Genomic DNA, 20,298 nt, shown 5'->3' with positions numbered 1-20,298 from the left:
TAGCTACTGCTGCCCCTCCCAGACACGGGGTTCTCCCCTCTGCTGACCGAGCTGTGTATTTTTTTCGAGCACAGAGGCGGCCTCCTTTCAACTTAAGTGTCCCTCTGTGCGGCTGCTATCAAAGGAGGGCCGTGCGAACAGGGGATACTGGTCCAGAGTCTCAGGACCTAGTCTTCGCGCTGACACTGACTGGCTGTTCGCACTTGAGCATGCGGTGGGACCGCTCTGCATTCCAGTTTCATAAATGCCTCCTGATTGTAAAATGGTGGGTTGGAGGCAGGTGCATTCCCAGCCCTCCAGGCCAGGGCTGGGCCGGAGATCGAGTGTCAGCCCCTTTGGGAGTCGGGAATTGCTAGGCGTCCCTTTGAAGCTCTGAGCGGCCATCTAATCCTGCCAGCGCCTTTGGGGCAACATTTTCAGCTAAAGGTATAAAGCTCACTAGAAGTAAGGGATACTGGAGACACAAGATAACCCCTGAGGGACAGAACTATTGAGGACTAGAGGGCACCAGAGCTTGGCCTGTTGGCTGAAACTGATACACTTTAAATTTCATGCACAAAGGACGCCTAATAGTTTGGATTTACATTTCTCCCCTCAATGGCGCTCCTCCTTCCTGAGACCGGATCCTGGTCCCCACACTGCGGTTGAAACTGGAGTGTGTCCAGATCTCGGGCAAGAGCGGCTGTCGGCCTTCAGAAAAGCCGAAGCAGTGACGGAGCAAATGCCCACATTCTGAAACGATACACAACACTTTCAGGGGAACCACAGGGACTTGGGGGGTGTCCGGGTCTGGAGGGAGACGTGGGTAGTGACTCAGGAGCTCCCTGGAGACATTTTTTAGACGCAGAGCCCTCTGAAGCTGGATTCGGAGTCTGGGTGACTCTGAAAGCCTGCCGTGGGCTTCAGAACGTGAGAACTGCGGGCAGGTGTGCGTGGTTGCAGGCCCCTCAGTCTTGTGCGCCTGCAATTATTCTTTTCTCCCCTGCCGCCCTCTTCCACCACCCCCTGCTTTTCTGCTCCTGTCTTTCTGGTCTCGCTTCTCCTGAGGTCATCCCTCTCTGCAAAAAAGCCTGTCCTGTCTCTCCCTATTCCCCAGACCCTGGGCCCCACCCCCGCCCCTCCCTCCAGCCCGTGGCCCCTCCTGGTTGCAGCCTGCCAACCTCTCAGTGGTCAGCGGGGCCTGGGAATCGATCCCTTTGGGTCACTGATGTTTATCTTCCAAGTTGAAAAGTTTAATTGCAGCTCTTTGTGACGCCTTGGAGACAGCGTTGGGGGTGGGTGGCAGGGGAGTGATAAATTCCTGCCCACCCTGTAGGACACCCCTGCCAGCAGCTGCCCAGGCCACTCAAGTCTCCACGGGCTGCAAGGCTGTGCCCACCTGAGACCGACCGCCAGCTCGTGGCAGCTCTGGTCTGCTCGTTTCTGCACTAGAATCTAATTTCCCCTCACCCTCTTTTGCCCAACTCTCACAGTTTTCTCTTCAGGGTGACTTCTTCAGTCCCATGTGGCTGATTTAATGCAGGGGGCCTGGGAACACAGCGGGGGAGAAGGAAGCTCTCGGGCCAGGTTGCATTGTGGGGCTGCTGCGGCCTAGCAAGGCCGTGTGTCTTCTTCTAACAAACTGGAAGTTCCTGAAAGATGAAGGAGGAAGCTCAGCTTCCTCTGAGACATGAAGCTGAGTCAATCTTTTTTCCATCGTTGATGAATGAATGGGTTCATAAGCTGTCTTTTTATTTTTTAAAAGATTTTAATTTGTTTTATTTTTAGAGAGAGGGGAAGGGAAAGAGAGGGAGAGAAACAGCAATGTGTGGTTGCCTCTTGCACGCCCCCTACTGGGGACCTGGCCCACAGCCCAGGCACGTGCCCTGACTGGGAATTGAACCAGTAACCCTTTGGTTTACAAAGTAGCACTCAATCCACTGAGCCACACCAGCCAGGGCTGTAAGCTGGCTTTTTAGAAGCTGTGTATTTTTAAACATACCTACCTACCTACCCTCCAGAGGGCCTTGGAGTGCCAGTCAAAGTAACACAAAGTCCTGAGCCCAGGGGAGCCACGGGGACCCAGCTGGGTCTCCCGGGAAGGACTGCCGGCACCCTACATTCCTGCAGCTCAGGTGGGGAAGCACCTGGCTGCCCGCACATGCCCAGCTGGCTTGAGGTGCAGCTGTCAGCCACGTGCCTTTGCTCCGCCGTCTCCTGTCGTTGGTGGAAATCAGTCTCCTTCGCGGGCTCACAGGAAATGTTCCAGGGACCTGTGTGGGAGGTGTGGCCTTGTAGTGAGGTTTATTCGGGTGAAAGGATTCCCCTGTGTCCCATCTTCATCCATCCTGCATGAAAGACATCCAACTGTGCCTTCAGCAGAGCTGAAACAAAGACCGGAGTCCAGAATTTCTGCTCACACTGAAGCTTCGTCCTTTGGAGCAGGTGTGGTCTGCTGGGGCCCACATGGCTGCTAGGCCCACGCGGTCGCGGGTGTTCCCTGCTGCTCCAGTGGCGGTCCGCCTGGCTGCCGGCCACGTGGCTGCTAAGCCTACATGGCTGTCAAGAGAGAACGCTTGAGCTCGCCGGGTAAGTGCGGGTCACAAAGCAAGAGAGCTGCTTTTCCCCCGGGATTGCAACCGGGAGCTTTTTCAAAAGAACCAACCAACCTCCCAGGCTTTTGCTGACTAATGATGGGCACCCCCTAGCTAGACTGACAGGCCTTTATGGTCAAGCACCCCCCGTTTCCCCCCAATACTCTGGTACCAGACGGTGAGCAGAGCTCCTGGGGAGATTCCTTGAGCTCCTGGGATGACGTGTCCTCGGTGGCACCCCCTGGAGGGGGAGTCAGTCTGTCAGTGCAGTGGCTTCCTGGCCAAGCACGCAGCTGGTGCTCCCCAGGTCATTAAGCTCCATGTCTAATTCCCTTTGCTCGCTTTCTAATTAATAATTAGCTAACTACCGACAATAACACTCACGTGCAAAATCTGAAAGCAGAGAACAAATCCTCAGGTGGGTTTTTACAGCATCTGAGATCCGAGTAAGAAATGCTCGGCCGTGTAGACCGCCAGGCCCGGGCGAGGTGGGGCGGGCTGGGAAGTCGGTGGCTGGGCAGGCCCCTGGCGGTGCTGGGGCCACAGTGTCTCCACTCGCTCGCCTTCTGCTCTCAGCCTTTCCCAACAGCCACGCTGCAGATATTTAATATTCGCACTGGCAAAGACCCTCTTCTCTACTGAACCCTGCTCAGGCTCCTCCGAGCCATTCAGCAAGGTCCTGACTTTAGGGCGTCCGTGTTCGTCTCCGCGTTGTTCACTTTCAGCAAGAATCCTGCTAAGTCAGTTTAACCAGAATCCCCACCTTTGATATTTGATCCGGTTTCTTCCCCTCCACCAACCATCCTCCAGTGACGGGTGATTGCCCAGCCTGTCTGGTCGGTTTGGCCAGAAGCCCCTACCCTGAGGTCTCCTTGTAATGATTTTCCATCCACTAACCCCACCCTTCTCCTCAGCTGTGAGCCCCATCTTCTCACGTTGCATTTAGAGTTGGGTCCGACTTCTCCCCTCTTCGGTGGTCCCTACACCTACCGCCCTGACCCTGCTAACTCGGTCTCCTCACCGTGCTTTCAGAGTCACCGAACCCTTTCCCCTTCAACCCTTTCATTTAAATCACTCTTTCGCTGCCTGTAACACCAGCCGGTGCCACAGCTGTTGTGGTCACTGTTACCAAAACTCAGCTCGGTTGGGTGACTCCCCAGCATCTGACAGTTGGACCTGGCAGATTCCCCACCGTTCGGATTTGGGTCCTTGACTCCTCAACTCAAGTGCCTGCTCTCTGCCCGAGGCAGAAAGGAGGGGCATCTCTAGTTTGGAGAATTCTTGGAGCATAAAAGAGTTAGTGTTGGTGCTGAGCATGGGGTATAATTTTGATAAACTTTGATTCCCTACCCCAATAAACAGAGTAGTTTCACCTGCTAGGATGGGAAGATATCAGCCCTATTGCAGAATATCAGCTGCGTTTCCCACGAGGACCGCCACCCTAGCGGCGTCTGAGCTTTGAAAAGGGCCCTGGGCGTGGTCTGCGGGTATTTTGGGCCAGGTGTTGACCAGGGGAAATAATCTGAGCAACTTTAAGAAGCTTTTTTTTAAAAAAAATATTTTATTTATTTTTAGAGAGGGGAAGGGAGGGAGAAAGAGGAGAGAAACATCAGTGTGTGGTTGCCTCTCACACGCCCCCCACTGGGGACCTGGCCCACAACCCAGATATGTGCTCTGACTGGGAATTGAACTGACAACCCTTTGGTTCTCAGGTCAGTGCTTAATCTACTGAATCACAGCAGCCAAGGCTGAAGGAGCTTTTTAAACCACCAAGCCCTGTGGCCAGGTTATATGTCATCAGCGAGATCACCTGCTTCCCACAGGCTCTCCGAGGTTCCCCTTCCCATCAGCAAATCTCAAACTCACTGCCACTGGGCCACACCCAGAGCTAAAGGAAACTCTGGAAGAAACGAATTTGAAAGGGGCTCCGAGACCCCACCATGAGGCAACGAGCTCAACAGAAGGAGCCGAGGAGACCTCACAGCCCTCGTCTGTGTTCCACAGGGGGGCCAGGAAGAGTGATGGTGACGAATGCTGATGTCTATGAAATGTTCCCTGGGGGGGGACGCTACCAAGGAAGCTTGGGGGATTGGGGGAAAGAGAGTAGGGATCATGTGACCCGGGCCCAAATTCTGGGTCAATTATTAATACCCCTGTGACCTTGGAGAAGTCACCTCTCCTCTGTCTTCAGTTTCCTCATTTGTACAAGGAGGCAATTGGGCAAGGTGTCCCCATTTTTAAAGCTCCTATAACTGGGTGACATTCTTTAATCCTTGATTTTCTGCCTCGGCTTCCACAGAGCGCAAAGAAGGGTTTTGGCAGGCTGCAGCCATTGCCAACAGTTCAGGGAGCACCTGCCAGCCCCCCGCACCTGAACGTACGAAGGAAATAATAGTGTCTCTGTCCCACACAATTCATACCCAGGTGGGGGTGTACGGTTAGAGAGCCTTCCGTAGACATTATTGAATTACTAAGACAAGCAGCCCAGTTTCCCCCGACCAGTGGGAAGCCTGGCGAAGGCTCAGGTCCACGGAGAAGGTACATCCCTTCTGCAGACGCATGACGAGCCTCCAGAAGCCGGACAGCGCAAGCCTCTGATTAATGTCTGAGGTGATGATTCCATTTGCGGTCCTGTTGCTGTCGTCTTTGTCTTCCGTCCTTCCTTCATCCACCCACCCACCCACCCATCCATCCATCCACCCACCCACCCATCCATCCATCCATCCATCCACCCATCATCCATCCATCCACCCATCATCCATCCATCCATCCACCCATCATCCATCCATCCACCCATCATCCATCCATCCATCCATCCACCCACCCACCCATCTACCCATCCATTATCCATCCACTCATCCATCCCTCCACCCATCCATCCACCCACCCATCCACCCATCCATCCATCCACCTATCCATCTATCCATCCACCCGCCCCACCCAATCTTCTATCTATTATCCTCCAGAAGTGGTCACCGAGTGCCTGTTTTATAGGGGCTGTGGCAGGCCCTGCGTGGGGCACGAGGGACAAGTCGCAGACGGGCCCTGCAGCAGAGGAGCCCCTTGGAGATCTGGAAAGACAGCCACTGAAGCACAGGCGATGAAGCGAGCGGTCAGTGCCGAGGAGAGTACAACAGCGCCGTGGGGTCCTGTGCACCCCCTCCCTCTCCATCCCCTCTGTTCTCTTGGACACCTGTGTAGCAGGCCTGTCCCTGCCAGACCGCCCCCTGACCTGAAAGGGATTCTGTGGTCACGTTTACACAGCTGAGAAGGAACACTGTCTGCCACTTCACAAAGGCGTCCCGAGTGCCGGCATTGTTATTGCAGCTGGGCCCGCCCACTCCCCAAATGGGTCCTTACTAGAGAGCACGCTAGTGTTTAAAAAGTGGATGTGCTCTTCTTTGGACAGAGCCTTTCTGTGTGAGCCCCACTCAGCTTGTTATTTCATCATTCATCATGACCTAAGGGAATCATTAAAAGGGCAGGGACTCGGGACTCGCTGTGACAGGCTACTGTGGCCGCGTGCCCTCCGGGTTGCTGTGGGAGGGGCCTGACCGGTCTGGTGGGAGGTGTGGCCTGGCATCCCGCCCCCCACCAACAGCTGCGGTGTCAGCCTGGGGAAGAGTCTTCATACATCCCGGGGGTCCTATCTGGAGAAGGAGGCCATCTGTCGTGGGCCAACCTAGGAGGTCAAGGCCAAGACAGAATTCTAAGGCAGATTTTAGTCAACATAGTAAACTCCTTTCTGAAATAACTGAAATGCCGGTCAGTGAGAAGTGGGTCGACAAGTCCACACGAGGGAACAGCACTGTCAGACAGAGGGGCAAGGTGTCGGCACCGGCTGCAACGTGGGCCGACCTCGGGAACCGCGCTCGGTGGGGGAGCCCGTCACAGCAGCCCTGGCAGCCTGTGCTTCCGCTGGTCGGAAACATCCAGAACAGCAGCCCATAGAGACAGACAGTAGATCAGGGCTGCCGAGGGCTGGAGGAGGGGAGATGGGCAGTGACGGCTAACAGGGAGGGGCTTTCTTTTCGGGGGGCAGAGATGATCTAGAACTGATGTGGTGTTCGGGGCGGTGGCTCCACACCTCGGTGAAGAGATGAGAAAACCACTGAACTGTAAACTTTAAATGGGTGAGTCATGTGGTATGTCAGTATATCCAAAAGAGCTGTTACAAAATTTAATGTGTCCATTTTAACTTTTTTAGTGCTTTTAATGAGAGGAACAGAGTACTCTAGCATGGTGCTGTCCCCAGAAAGCCCTGGCCGCTCTGCGGCTCACTTTTGTCCTGTGTTGTGTCCAGCGGTGGGAGGACTGAGCTGCGCCACAAAGAACTCAGGGTCCCCTCAGACACCAGCAAACACCGGGGAGCATCTGCAGGGGCAGCAGAAGGTTCCAGTGGTGAGCGGGAGGGAGGGTCTTGTTTGGATCTCCTCGGAAGCAGAGCCTGCAGCACAGACCCGGGACAGCCCGTTGATGCCACAGAAGACCCCCGAGCCAGGAGTTCGGGGCGGGCAGGGGAAGCAGGGAGAGGAGGAGCCACAGAAGGGGTGTTATCAAGGTTCCCGCTGGGGGCAGGGGCTGCACTCCCCACGGGAGAGAGGGGCCTCCTAAGAAGCTGGAGATGCCTCTCCAGATGTTCTGCTGGAAGTGGGGCGCTGACCACCCACCCCCCATCTTCTCTCCATACTGGCTCTGGACTGCCCGGGGCGTGTTAACTCGCCCACACCCCCAGGCTGTACTTGTGTGGGGAGCCAAGGGACCCCGCAGGCCCAGGGTTCAAGGTGAGAGCTGTGTTAAAGCATGCGAGGGTGCAGGGGTGGGGTGGGGACCCACAGAACCAGGCACCACGCCTGCGACTGAAGCAGGGTGGCCCGAGGAGGCATGGGACGGGCGCAGGCGCATCTGCCGCAGTGGGCAGTTTGGCCCACACGAGCTGTCTAATGGACAGGCCTGGCGTTGCTTCATTTTTATTTTAAAGCAATATTTTCCTTATTTACTTTTAGAGAGAGGAGAAGGAAAGGAGAAAGAGAGGGAGGGACCTGACAGAGCCGGTGATAGTGAAACAGTCTTTCCTCCAACAACAGGCTGGTTGGCATCTGACTTGTGTGCTTTTCAGGGACCAACAGCGATCCCTACAGTTTTCAGGGATCTACAGCTTCGTAAACAGGAAATGTATCGTTCCCAGTTTACGGAAGAGAAAACTCCGCCGACAGGAGCTAAGCCACTTGCCTGAGACTCCACAGTAAGGGGTGGGGCTGACCCTGGTGGCCAAGCCTCGGCTCTGGCACGCAAGGCATCACACAGAGCTGCCCTCACGGGGCTGGGGGCTGACGCCCAGATGTGTGAGGCCAGCCTCCTCTGTCTTCCCGTGGAATCTTCTGGAAACTCGGCCTCGCGCTCCAGTGCTTTTGGTTCAACAGCCTCTTGCTGGGGCCTGGGAAGTGGGTGTGTCTTACCTTACAGGGACCAGCAATGAACACCGAGGCACATGGAAGCAGACAACATGGAGGCCACACCAAGGCTGTGGTGAGGGGAGGTCCCTTCTAAAGGGCAGAGCAGAGGTGAACTGGTCCACAGCCTCTCCTCACGATGCAGCAGCTTCCTCGTGCACACAACCCAAGACCAGCTGGCCAGCATGTCACACAAGGAGGGTCTGAGCCCCTTCCCGCATCTGCTCTGGACCCTCAGAAGAGGCTGTGACACCGTAGCCACAAAGGTCCCCAACCGGCCACGTCCTACAGCCACAGTTTCCTTCTTGTCCACACTACGTGTCTAGCACGGGTACACTTCGTCCCCACTCCTGTCTTCTTCTGAATCCAGGTTGCTGACGCAGCCTCTTTCCGGCCCATCATCCTCCTGGCGGGAGGGAAGAGACACGCAGCACCACGCCCCGCTGCTTCGCCGGGAGGCGGCGAGCCACAGGCCTTTCGCTTGCATTTGTCGGCAAGAGCCAGCGGCAGTGCCAGGCCTAGCGGTGGGGACAGGGAGGGGGACAGCAGAGTATCCTCTCCTTCAGGGAGGGCCAGCAAATAGCTCTGAATGATACTACCATCTATGACAGTCTCAAAGCATTAATTCCTTGCAGACAGACAAAAAGTTCTACCCCAAGCACCATGACCCAATAAAATGTCCTTGCCCTTGATCACAAGGCATCGGGGGGGGGGGGGGGGGGGGCGGGCGCGGGGCAGAAGGGAAGGGGGCAGAGAGGAGCCCCTGGAGGCCAGCAGCAGGAACTCGTGCTGACAAGGGAAAGGAACAGAGCAGCTTCCGTGGCTAAGTTCCAGGGCAAGTGTCCTTGGCCGGGGCGGTGGGGGGAGGGGACTGGGGGGTGCAGGTGCAGAGGGAGCCGGTGCAGAGGGCGGGCTGGGAGGAGGACAGCCGGCCCTGCCCGAATCTATTACTGTCTCATCAGAAAATGGAGCGACTACTTTCCTATGACCCAATTTTAAACCTGTGAGTTCTTAAAGAAGCTGGGGGTGGGGGCAAACTTTAATCTCTAAAGGAGCTTAATTTCTACAAGAAAGAAAAAGAGCACACCCGTACAGATAAGTGCTCTTCAGTTCAAGTCTTAGAATAGAAACGGTCAGAGAGCAGGCCAGGGCGCAGCTTGGGGGTGCTGTCCCCAGCTGTCCCCATTCAGAGGACCAGAGGGCAAATGACATAAGGGGATGGCATCATGACCCGAGGGGCCCATGAGGACTGTGACCACGCTTCCCCACAAAAGCCGCGGTGCACACCCTCACACGCTCTGTGTGAGCCGGGCCAGAACCCGGGAAATTGAACCTGGCCTGACAATCTGGCTACGAGGCACAAAGCCCACAGGGCGCCCCCCAGTCCCAGATACTAGGCTCACCCAGAGGGCCCTCTCCAGACCGGGCCATCTGGTTGGACCCTCCCCTTGGCTATTTGAGAACCTGAGCGTTTTTACAAGCATCTGGGCCAGCCTCCTGGTGTAAGAAACCGAAAATGGCACACCGTGCTGGTTAGCATGAGAAGCCAGGCGATGTGAGCAGACACTTCGACAAGAAAGGGGAAGTTCGAGTTAACATTCATGTTTTCCAGACACCACTGAGGGTGCGTGATAAAAAGCAAATCACTTACTGATTCGCATGGGGTCAGATGCTTTAACAGAGGTGAGAACAAGACGGAAGGCTCGTGTTCTCTCATCTCCCATCTGAGCTGTCCGGAGCGGCTTGAGGGGTGGGCAGGCCAACAGGCTTGGTCACCAGGCTGGCCAGGGACCCCGGGCCGTGCTTCTTTCTGTGGCATCGCCCCACAGGACCTGGTCCACGGTCCGTCCCCGTGCCCACCTTCCAGCCTGGATATGGGTGCGGAGGGCAGGTAGCTTCCCCAAAGGGCAGGGCCCTGGGGCTGGCATGTCACTTCCACAACGTCCTTCTCGCAGGAACTTTGTCAAGTGGCCACAGCTGGCTGCAAGGGAGGCTGGGAAACGCCACCCTGCTGGGGAGTCCTGCACCTGCCGGGAGGGCGGGCGGGCGGGCGGGGCCGGGAGCCAGGCTTCGTGAACAGCAGTAAAGGATGCACACCGCTGTGTGTCCATAAACAGAAATAGCGCTTTGTCAAAAGCCCCTAAACAGTATGCTCCATCTGATAACCACAACCGAGACCGTTTCCCAGCATGAGAAGTGCTGATGGACAGTCTCCAGCCGTGGGGTCTCCAGAGACCCTCTCCAGCATGCATGTTCAGGAGGGACTGCCCTGGGTGCGCTGGCCCACCGGCCACATGCTGCTGGCCCCGAAGTCCTCCCCTGGGGTCGCCAAGCCTTCTGATGTCCTGAGCTTTGCCACTACTTGGGCAGCATCCAGGGAGTTTGAGGTGGGACCCTCCCCCACAGCAGGTCCTGGGCCCCCAGGGATCCCCCTGGGGCTGCAAGACTCTGGTCAAAGCTGAGGCATCTGCTCCCTGCCTGGGCGTCTTTCTCTGCACTTCCTGCCCCACCTCTCTCCCCATCACTCTCCCTACGGGTGTTACCCCAGGGCCCAGGGAAAGCACAGCAGAAGCCCTGTGTGGTTGGCAAGGTCATCATTTAAATGCTAGTCCGTGCTTGTACTGCTGCTGCTGTGGCCCACCCCCCCTCAGGCGGGGACTCAGGGCCAGGAATGCAAGCGGGGCCATGAGGGTGTGAGCACCTCCCGCACACAAACAAGGCCCCATGCAGCAGGCTGGCTGCCCTCCCTGAACTCTTGGCCTCTCGTCTGGGGCCTTTCTGGTGGTCCATCCAAGCCCCGCCAGAGTCCCCAAGGGTACACAGCGTGTCCTCAGCTGTCCCGGCACAGGCCTCACGACTCTGGACCAGCAAGCTGGCTATCGGAGGCGGGGTGGGTGTCCCGTGGTGGCGGGGAGGGAGAGCCATGGCTCTGCAGGCAGGTCCCAGAGGACAGCGGGAGCCAGGCCAGCGTCCCTGCTAGCTCAGCGGCTGCTAAAAACAGCAGCGGAGACGAGGTTCGCCAGGCAGAAGGACATTCGGGTTGAGACTGGCCTCCTCCCCTTCCCCGGGAGCTGGCGCTGTCTGGGAGCTGCGGCCAGCTGGTGCCATTGCTGGGCAGCCCACATTCGTGGGTGTCCTGCTGTGGCCTCCTGAGGAGATGAACAGACGGACAGATGGAGTCGGGAAGGGGTGGGGGCAGGGGCAGTGGAAAGGAGGCACTGGGGACAGGACCTGATACAGAAGGAAAGAGGGAGGGAAAGAGGCAAGAGAAGGTGTGGGAAGACACAGGGAGGAACGGGGAGGGAGGGAGGTCGTCCTGTTAGCTCAGCCCCGGGGTTCAGGCTTTTCCCATCCAAACCCCCCTCACCCCAGGTGTTATGGGTAAATCATATCCCCTCTCCCACCCCCAAAAGGTGTGGTGAAGCCCTGCCCCCCAGGACCTCAGAGTATGACCTGATTTGGCAAGAGGGCCACGGCAGATGTCGTTAGCTGAGATGCGGCCGCACTGGCACAGGGCGGCCCCACTTTAATGTGACTGCTGCTCTTTCAGAAGGACCCGGAGACAGAGCAAGCAGCCCTGTGAGGGTGGGCAGCGGCTGTGGTGACTCTGCCACAGGCCACACAGCACGGGGAGCCACCAAGCAGGAGGTGGCGGGGGTCCTTCCTGCAGGTGTCAGAGTGCAGCCCCACTGACCTCCATCCAGCCTTGGGGGGGGGGGTTCTCTACTGTCCAAGCTCCCCAGCTTAGGGCCCTTTGTCACAGCCGCCCCAGGGGACAAAGGCACAGGATTGTGGGAGGGGGGCTGGGGCCCCAGAGGAAGGTGGCTGCCCCCAGGGCCACAGGCACACTGGCAGGTGGCTCCCTGGGGGCCAAGTGGCCATGGAGAGGGTCCTCGGTGAGAGGCTCACTATTAGGGGGTGTGGCAGGGGGAAGGTGAGGGTCCAGGGCCAGACCTGGGCAGCTGATGGGACACTTGCAGCGTGCAGGGCTGGAGCCATGAACCGGCTGTGGTCCTGGCTGCAGGGTGGCTCCTGGGCACCAGGACGGTGTCCCTTGTCCCTCTGCAGTGGCCAAGCTCTCAGACTCCCTGGAACTCCCATTATCCCGCCTCCTTCACTTCTGCCCACCGCCCCCAGAAAAGCGCTCATCTTCCCCACACACGCTTCCGTGGCCAGATCCGGGCTGTCTCTGGTCACTCATTAAAATCAGAGAACACGTCAAAGGCCACCAGGAAAACAGGAGTGCCCATTCTTGGTGCCTTCTGCAGGGGAAGTCTTCCCCAGAAGTGCGCCTGCCCCTTGCAGGGGGTGGGTGCCTGCACTCCAGTCTGGGAGAGCTCCCCCACCAAGACCCAAGTGCCATGTCTGAAAAGAAAGGTGGATTGGAAAGAAAGGAAGGGGGAGGGGGGCAGGCAGTCTGCATCGCACAAGCCAGCCTCGAGCACGGTGTCTCTTCAGCCTGTGGTCAGGTTCAAAGCCCCCGGAAGTTCACCCAGGTGGAAACTCGGGCTTCAGGGCTCGTCCACATCCTTTGTTGGCACAGGTCCTGCTTCTAACGTGGGTGAGAAGCTCTCCACCCCTGCTCTCAGCGCGAGAGATGCGAAGGGGTTGGGTACAGTGACACCTTGGGGAGCTGGGACTCTGGGCCGCCCAGGCGTCAGGGCAGAGCAAGGGGCTACATGATACACGATGGAATACTACGCGGCAGAAAGAGAGAAGGAGCTCCTACCCTTCACAACAGCATGGATGGAGCTGGAGAGCATTGTGCTGAGCGAGATAACCCAGGCGGTGAGGGACAAATGCCATATGATCTCACCTATAAGTGGAACCTAATCAACAAAATGAACAAGCGAGCAAAATAGAACCAGAGACCTGGAAATTAAGAACAACCTGACAGTAACCAGAGGGGAGGTGAGAGGGGATAATGGGGGGAAGAGGGAGAAGGGTTTTCAGGAACAACTATAAAGGACACATGGACAAAACCAAAGTGGGGTAGGATTGAGGGTGGGAGGCGGGGATGGCTGGGGTCGGGGGGAGTGGTGGGGGGAAATGGAAACAACTCTAGTTAAACAACAATAAGAAAAAGTTTTTTTAAAAAAGAAACAAATGAGCCAATTAGAAAATGGGCGGAAGACGTGAGCAGAAACTTCACAAAAGGAGACACATCTCTACACAGACGGCAGGTGAAGCAGCACATGAAAAGAAGCTCCGAGTCACGTGTCACCAGGGAAATGCAAACCGAAGCAACAACGAGATACCGCTGCACACCGGTCAGGATGCCCGAAATCCAGGACAGCGGCACACCCCGCGCTGGTGAGGACGCTGAGCGCCAGGAACCCAGCGCCCATGGGGACGCAGACCGCACAGGGCACGGCTCCTGTGCTCCGAGCTGCTCGCCCGAAGGGGCGGAACGCGCGCATGCGCGCAGAGCCCCGCGCAGGGTGCTCACGGCAGCTTCGCCTGTCATCGCCAAAGCCTGGGAGCAGCCACGCCGGCCCTCAGTGGGCGACACCTGAACAAGCTGTGGCCCATCCGACCACGGCATGGCGTTCGGTGATCAGGAGACGTGAACTACGAGCCCTGGCAGACTCGGAGGAGACTGAAGTGCACAGGACTAAGAAAGACAATCATGGGCGGCTGGCAGGAAGTACAGCAGCACAAGATTCACTGGAAATCTGGACCCGAGCTCAGAGATGAAGCAGGAGGTCGGCTCCTGGATTTCTGTGAGGCCAACGACTTGTCCATCACAAACTCGTGCTGCAAACAAGCCAGCGGACGGCGGGGCGCGGGGACTTCACCAGGCGGCCGACACAGAAACCAAACAGAGTGCATCGTGGACACAGGAGTTGGAGATGCTGCATTCTCTCGGCCAAAGCAAGACCGGAGCAGACTGGGGTCCCCACCACGAACCGTTAGCACTGGACACAGGGCAAGGCTGAGGAAGGGTGCCGCAGGAATGCCAGTGCCCAGGGTTTGAAGTCCACATAAGAAACCGGTCTGCACAGGGACACAACCGACCGAGAACCACAACAACTGTGGGCTGAAACTGGGAAGGTTATTCCGGAAGAAGGCGAAGACCATGCAGGAGGTAAAAAGGAAGGAAGACTCGATGTGGCAGATGGAAGAAACCCTGAACGCTGTGAGAGACAGGCAGAGACAAAAGCATAAGGCAACGAGAGCCTGCTTAGAGTCCTGGGTGCCGTTGTTCAACGACTGTCCTGTGGAGACAGAGATCTGGGGCAATGGCCAACGTAAGGAGACAGAAGACAACAGAAGAGGAAGAACAAGAGCCCGATTGGAGTCCCCAGGAATGGAAGGGACATTGAAACCCAACGGGGAAGTCCCAGAAGGCTCCTATGAGGAGGAAGAACCTGCAGCTCCAGGAAGGGGCGTGGGAGCTGCCCCGAAAGTACCGAGCAGAAGTGAATCACCGGGTGGGTGGGACGGCGGCGGAGCCCCTCCAAGCCGCCCCCAGCAATCCATCAGCCAGACTGTGTCAGCAGGGGTGGAAAACGACGGCAAGGTCTACAAACTGGCCACGTTCAGCACACAGCCCGACCTCTAGGAGAGCAGACCCGGGAGCGCGGTGACCATGGGACCATCACTCTCGTGTCCCACGCTAGCGAAGTGCTGCCCAGGGGGATGCAGCCGGGCTCCTGCCTTACATGGGGCAGGAGGCGCTGGGGACCCAGGGACCCAGAGCAGGAGGAGGCACTGGGCTCCAACGGTGAGCAGCCACTGGAGGGGACATGGAGGGATCCCCAGAATTTCAAGAGAGGGCTGGTCCACGATGGGAGACATTGTGACAAGCCATGGGCTGCTCTGAAAGCCATGGGCGGTCCCAGTGCTTGATGGTCCTGCAGGGTGACCCATGCTGAGGACAGGAAGCCACAGTCAGGACAGAATATGGACACAGAAGGTTTCTATAGGCAAAGGGGTCAGACGGGGGTGTTTTACCTCCCTGTCTGTCCGCTCTGCACACAGGATGTACCGCATGAAAACCCGGCTGGACTCAGGAAGGAGGAGCGACTACTGGAGAAAGGGCTATCAAGAGCTTACGATCAGCGGCGCCCCACCTCACTGGCAGAAGGCTGCGATGATTTGAAACAACATCTGAGGAAGTGAAAGAGGAAAGTTCCCCCGCAGGGCTGCACTTGACTTTCAAGAAGACAAAGGCACGACTGCAGAAGGAGGTCACAGCTCTAGCACAGACCACCAACACGTCGACGGGTTAGACTTTGCTCACCGTGGCCTCATCGTCCCCTCCGCAGAGACGGGGCAGAACCAGGAGCAGCCAGGCTCAGAGGGGCCTCGACGGGAGAACCAGGGAAGCTCTAGGACTGGGTAGACGGGTGGAGAAATGGAGAGACCTGCAGTCACAAAAGAAGAGCACAGTGAGTTGTTACTGGTGGGGTCGCAGCTGTGGGCACAGGACGGCCACTGCACAGTTCTCACAGGGTTGCCCTACGTTCGGGCGTTTTCACGATAAAGGTCAACTACAAGCCCCATCAGGAAGTAGTTTTAAGATCACGGTTGTTTTTCTTTTCTCCCCCGAAGTACCAGCTTCAAAGCGTGTGCGCCAGGCAGGCGGGCTGCTCCTTTCCATCTGCTCAGGGGGGTGGGGGTGGGGCCCAGCAGGTGGGCAGGGACTCCATCTTTTCAAGCTGTCAGTCATCACTCCATCATTCTCTGGACTCAGGGACACAGCTGGACCCCTCTTCCCTGGCTCTCGGCCCGTATGCTGAGGACAGTGTGCCTGCTGCATGCTGCCCACAGTGCCAGCTGAGTCACATCACCACGCGTGACCCCGTGGAGGCTGAGAGAGCCCCGGCTGTGCACTCACCCAGGAAGAGGGGGTGCGCCCCACTTGGTGCTCTCTGAAAACACACGGGGGCCACTTACCACCCACCCGGCGGCCATCTGGAAGCCCCAGCAGGTGGCTGACCGCCAGGGGCGGAAACAGTGCTTTGCCCGTCTTGAGATCGAAGGAGCTAACCCTGAGGCCCAGAGCGAGGCGTGTCCTACTTGCCAGACAAGCAAGTGCCTGCAATAATGAAGACTAACGAAGTGAAGAAGGACGAGCAGGGTCCTGCACCATGGATTCCCCGCATGCAGCCACTGTCACCCTGGAAACCAAGCCACCGCTTGATATTCAGGATCTATGATATGTCAGCTCAGTCAAATGAAGTAATTCCTTGTTAATTTAGGGATCAATTCCTGCCCCTGCTCTTCCCCTACCTTCACGGGGGGCAAGAATTATCACTTTACAAAGTTTACCAAACAACCTTAGATGCCTTGGAAGGAAAATGGTTAAGCTGGTTAAGAATGGAACGTAGTTCCCACATTACTGAAGCACTGGGGTAACAGCCATTCAGGGTAACATGATGGGAACGGTGAATGAAAAGTGTCTGCTTGTTACAATCGACCCATAAGTCTTCTACTTGGTTACCGTTTCAAAAAATCTATGTAGATACTTAGAAGCACGCAATTATGTTTCTTCCATTAAATTCCCTAATTCTAACTTTCATTAACTCCTATTGAGTTCTTTGCCAATTGACCCAAATTGTTGGGTTTTTACCACACTTCTCCAACATTTAATCTGAGATTTCAAGAAATACGATACAATTGCAAACGGCATTTAGCTCAAGTGCTAATTGGATCGCTACTGGAAAAAGCAGAAGAGGAAATCTGGCTTTCTCTCCTGTGTTTGACGGACGTGCCTTACTTACCAAGGCTGCTGAGCTGCCCTTCCCAGTTCTCTCGTCGCTTCTTCCCCCACGAGCCAGGGCCTCCTGCGTCTCTGCACCCACGCCGCAATGCCCTCGTGCAGGGCTGTGGTCTGCAGTGCATTTCGCCTGTGTCCGTCAGCAGGCTGGCAGGGCCCCCACAGGCTGGGGTGGATTCCGACTGCCGGGGGGACCTTGTTCGGACCGGTAGGAGCCTGGAATGAGGGCCCGATGAGAAAGCAGACTGACACAAATACAGGAGCCATTCCCAAAAGAGGGTGAACGGGAAGGGTGAGGGGAACCCCCTGGGGATGCAGCAAGAAGGCTGTGAGGGGCAACTAGAGGTCAGTGATGGGTGACCAAGAAGGGACCTGTCAGCCAGGATGGGAGGAACACCAGACTGTCCCCACAGCCTGGGATGAGCACGCTGACCGCTCCTCCTGGGAGCTCCAGCCTGGGAGGTACGAGCCCAGTTAGGGAGGGCGGAGTTCCAGAACCCCAAACCACAGTCTCTTCTGTCCCCAGTGAGTAGGGAGTTCCCAAGACCACTCTCCCTGACACCACCTGCCAGCTCGAGGGTTCCCAACCCCACCCTCAGGGTCAAACACTGGCTGGAAGGACTCATAGAACTCGGGGAAGCCTCACAGACTCACAGACACTTCTGGTGACAGTGTGTGACAGAGAAGGGACACTGCTCAGCTGGCTGCGGAGAGAGATGACAGGGCGGGTCCAGCCGTCACCAGCCCAGAGCTGTGCCGAGAGCACCCGTTCCTCCCTGATGCGCTGTGATGGGCAGCGACGTGCACAGAGCGTCCCACCCAGGAAGCCCCAGCTGCGGTGATTCTTACGGGGGCTCCGTCACACGGACATGGCCACCAGCCCCTCCGAAGTCAAGCTGATACCACGTGGCCCACGGCCCCCCACAAGTTGCACAGGCTCTGTCGTGGCCCCCAAACAAACAAAGGGACAGGGGCCTGAGGAGCTGAGGGCAGAGGCCACACCCGACTTTGGGCAGGGTAAACCCTGGCCTGCACAGAGGGGTCCCCCTTGACTGAGGGGTTCTGTCCCCAGGGCAGATCAAAGGGTCAAATCTGTGGCAGGGTCAGACAGAGACTCACCCGTGTTTGTCTCCGAGGGCCAGGCTCCAGCCTATCACAGGGGGAGCCCTCGCTCTGGGCGGGGAAGATGGAAGACGTGGAGGAGGGGTCACTGCAGGGCTGAGGTGCCAGGAGCCTGTTCTTATTAAGGTGTTTGTCCTGTGGTGCTCGCAGGGGGCTGTCTGGTTAGAAAATCCAGACTGGAGTGGTCCAGCTGAAGAATCCTTTTAAAATCCAACCAATCAGGTGATGGAATTGGCATTGGCTGTGATGACTCATCTGGGCTCCTGGAAGGGTCCAAGCTCTCTGTGGCTTGGCCTGGTGGCAGAGGAGGTGACTACACCCAGAACAGGCGGCAGCCCACGCGCACCCATGGACAGTCGGTGGGGGCAGGTTAGAGGGTGCAAATGGCCTCCAAAGAGGACAGGCACCCTTCTCCCCGGACTGGGAAGCGGGAGTGACCATGGGTGAGTCTGAGACTCCTCGAGAAGACTGATCACGGCCCCCACGGCAGCCCTGACAGCAGAGTGCAGTCCCCAACCAGGCCCCTCCCCGGCTCCTCGGGCGAGGTCGTCCTGGACTGAGATGGACTACTGAGTACGGAGTGGCTCGAAGAGAAAATGAGGCGGAGGACCCTTAGCTAAGGATGTCGGTAGCGCCTGTAGCCGACACACCCATGTATCCGTCGACATATGCAATGTCTATCGGAGACTCCCACGTGTGTGCCAAGCGGCCAGTCCCAGGGACAGCCCCACACAGCTCACTCTTAGGAGCAGATACACTCCAGCCTCCCCCATCGCCAGGGCCTGTGATCTGGGCTCAGCCAATCAAAACCACCCGCCCGACTCTGAGCTGCAGGCAGCAACTGCCAGACCAGGCACAGGGAGTCTCTCCTGGTGCAGCGGGAGCCGGGTCTCACGTCCAGAGACAATGGCGCTCGTTCACGGTTCAGGCTGCAGCACCATGGCCTCGGGGTGGTGGGTCGCAGGGCACACGGAGGCAGTAACAGAGCCAGATTAGTGGTGAATCCAGTGGTCCCTGAACTCCTCGCCAGAAGGAGCCTCTTCCAAGGACTGGAGAGCAGCTCAAACGGCATGTTCGCAGGTTTTCGTGAGACCTGCAGAACAAGACGCTTCCCTGCCGGTGGTTACAATGCTGCCTCTTTCCTCTCCCACTTAAATCCCTCGACCCCACTCCCTTCTGAGCTCTGTGGTGGCAGAGTGGCTGCAGCACTTGGGAGACCAAGTGAAGGCGTAACGTGGAATGAATACACTGTACTTGCAGAAAGCTACCCACGTTACTCTTAGTGAACATTAAACCCAGCCAGTTCCTCTAAACTCATCTTTCTCTGAAACTAGAGCCTGCATGTTCAAAGTTTTTTGTTTTTTAGAAAACGTCACAGCTCAGCAGTTTCAGTTCCTGTGTGAACCTCAGGAGCAGCCGGACCTCAAGGCCGGGCAGACGCTGACCACCCAGCTGACACAGGAACGCGCCGAACTGATACCAGATGGCCAGCTCAAGGGCCCCAGCCAGGACAAACCACACGGGACCAGCGAGGACACTGCTCGCACATCCCCCGCCGCCCTCCCGATCCCTTTGTTCTGCTCTCCCTCCTCTCCGCACAAAACTGCTGCTGCTCCGACAGGCTACAACGGGCTGGGGACAGGAGCCCCCATCTTCCCAGGTGGCTGGCACTTGAATAAACCTCTTTCCTTTTTCACCAGCACCTGTCTCATGAGTTTGGCTCTTGTGGCGGCAGACAGCCGAACCTGGGCTGGGTCACCAAGCGGAAACGACTGGATTGGGGTTCGCCCAGTTTGGGTTTGCTGGGACCCCCTGCTGTGGCTCATAATTACTTCCACGGGCTGTGCTTGCCGGCCTGGGGTCAGAGTGGTTGCCAGGAATGTTTCTGCCACCGACTGTGCCGAGTCACCCAGCCTCATGACGTGAAGGTGCAGGGCCAGAGTCTGTCTAGCTGTGTAGACGTGTCCTCAGGCCGAGGACCATGTGGAGTCTGGAGGAGGAACGAGATTCGAAATGCACAGTCAGAAGCCGTCTATGGCACGCCCTTCTACGTCTTCCCCGCACAAATGGATTGCGACAGAGGCTTTGCCACGTGTGACAACAGTCCTACAGAGTGATGACGGGTATGGAACAGCAACAAACTTTTCTCATTTACAGATAGTGCAAAACGAGTCCGGATCGCAGCCAGGTGACAAAGTCAGCATCATCGGTGGAAGTCCTAACGTGGCAAGTGCCCTCAACTGGACGGGACGAAAATGGCGCTCCTCCCCCCGCCCAGGGCCCCAGAGGCACCACGAGAAAGACATCAGCCAAACCCAGCGAACGGACAGTCTACCAAACACCCGGCCAGTCCTCCCCGGAACTGCCAAGGTCATCCAAGACAAGGGCAGTCTGAGAAACGGTCCCAGTCCCGGGGAGCCTGAGG

This window comes from Desmodus rotundus, chromosome 2 (genome assembly GCF_022682495.2).
Source record: "Desmodus rotundus isolate HL8 chromosome 2, HLdesRot8A.1, whole genome shotgun sequence".
NCBI lineage: Eukaryota > Metazoa > Chordata > Mammalia > Chiroptera > Phyllostomidae > Desmodus > Desmodus rotundus.
This window is presented reverse-complemented; position numbering follows the sequence as displayed.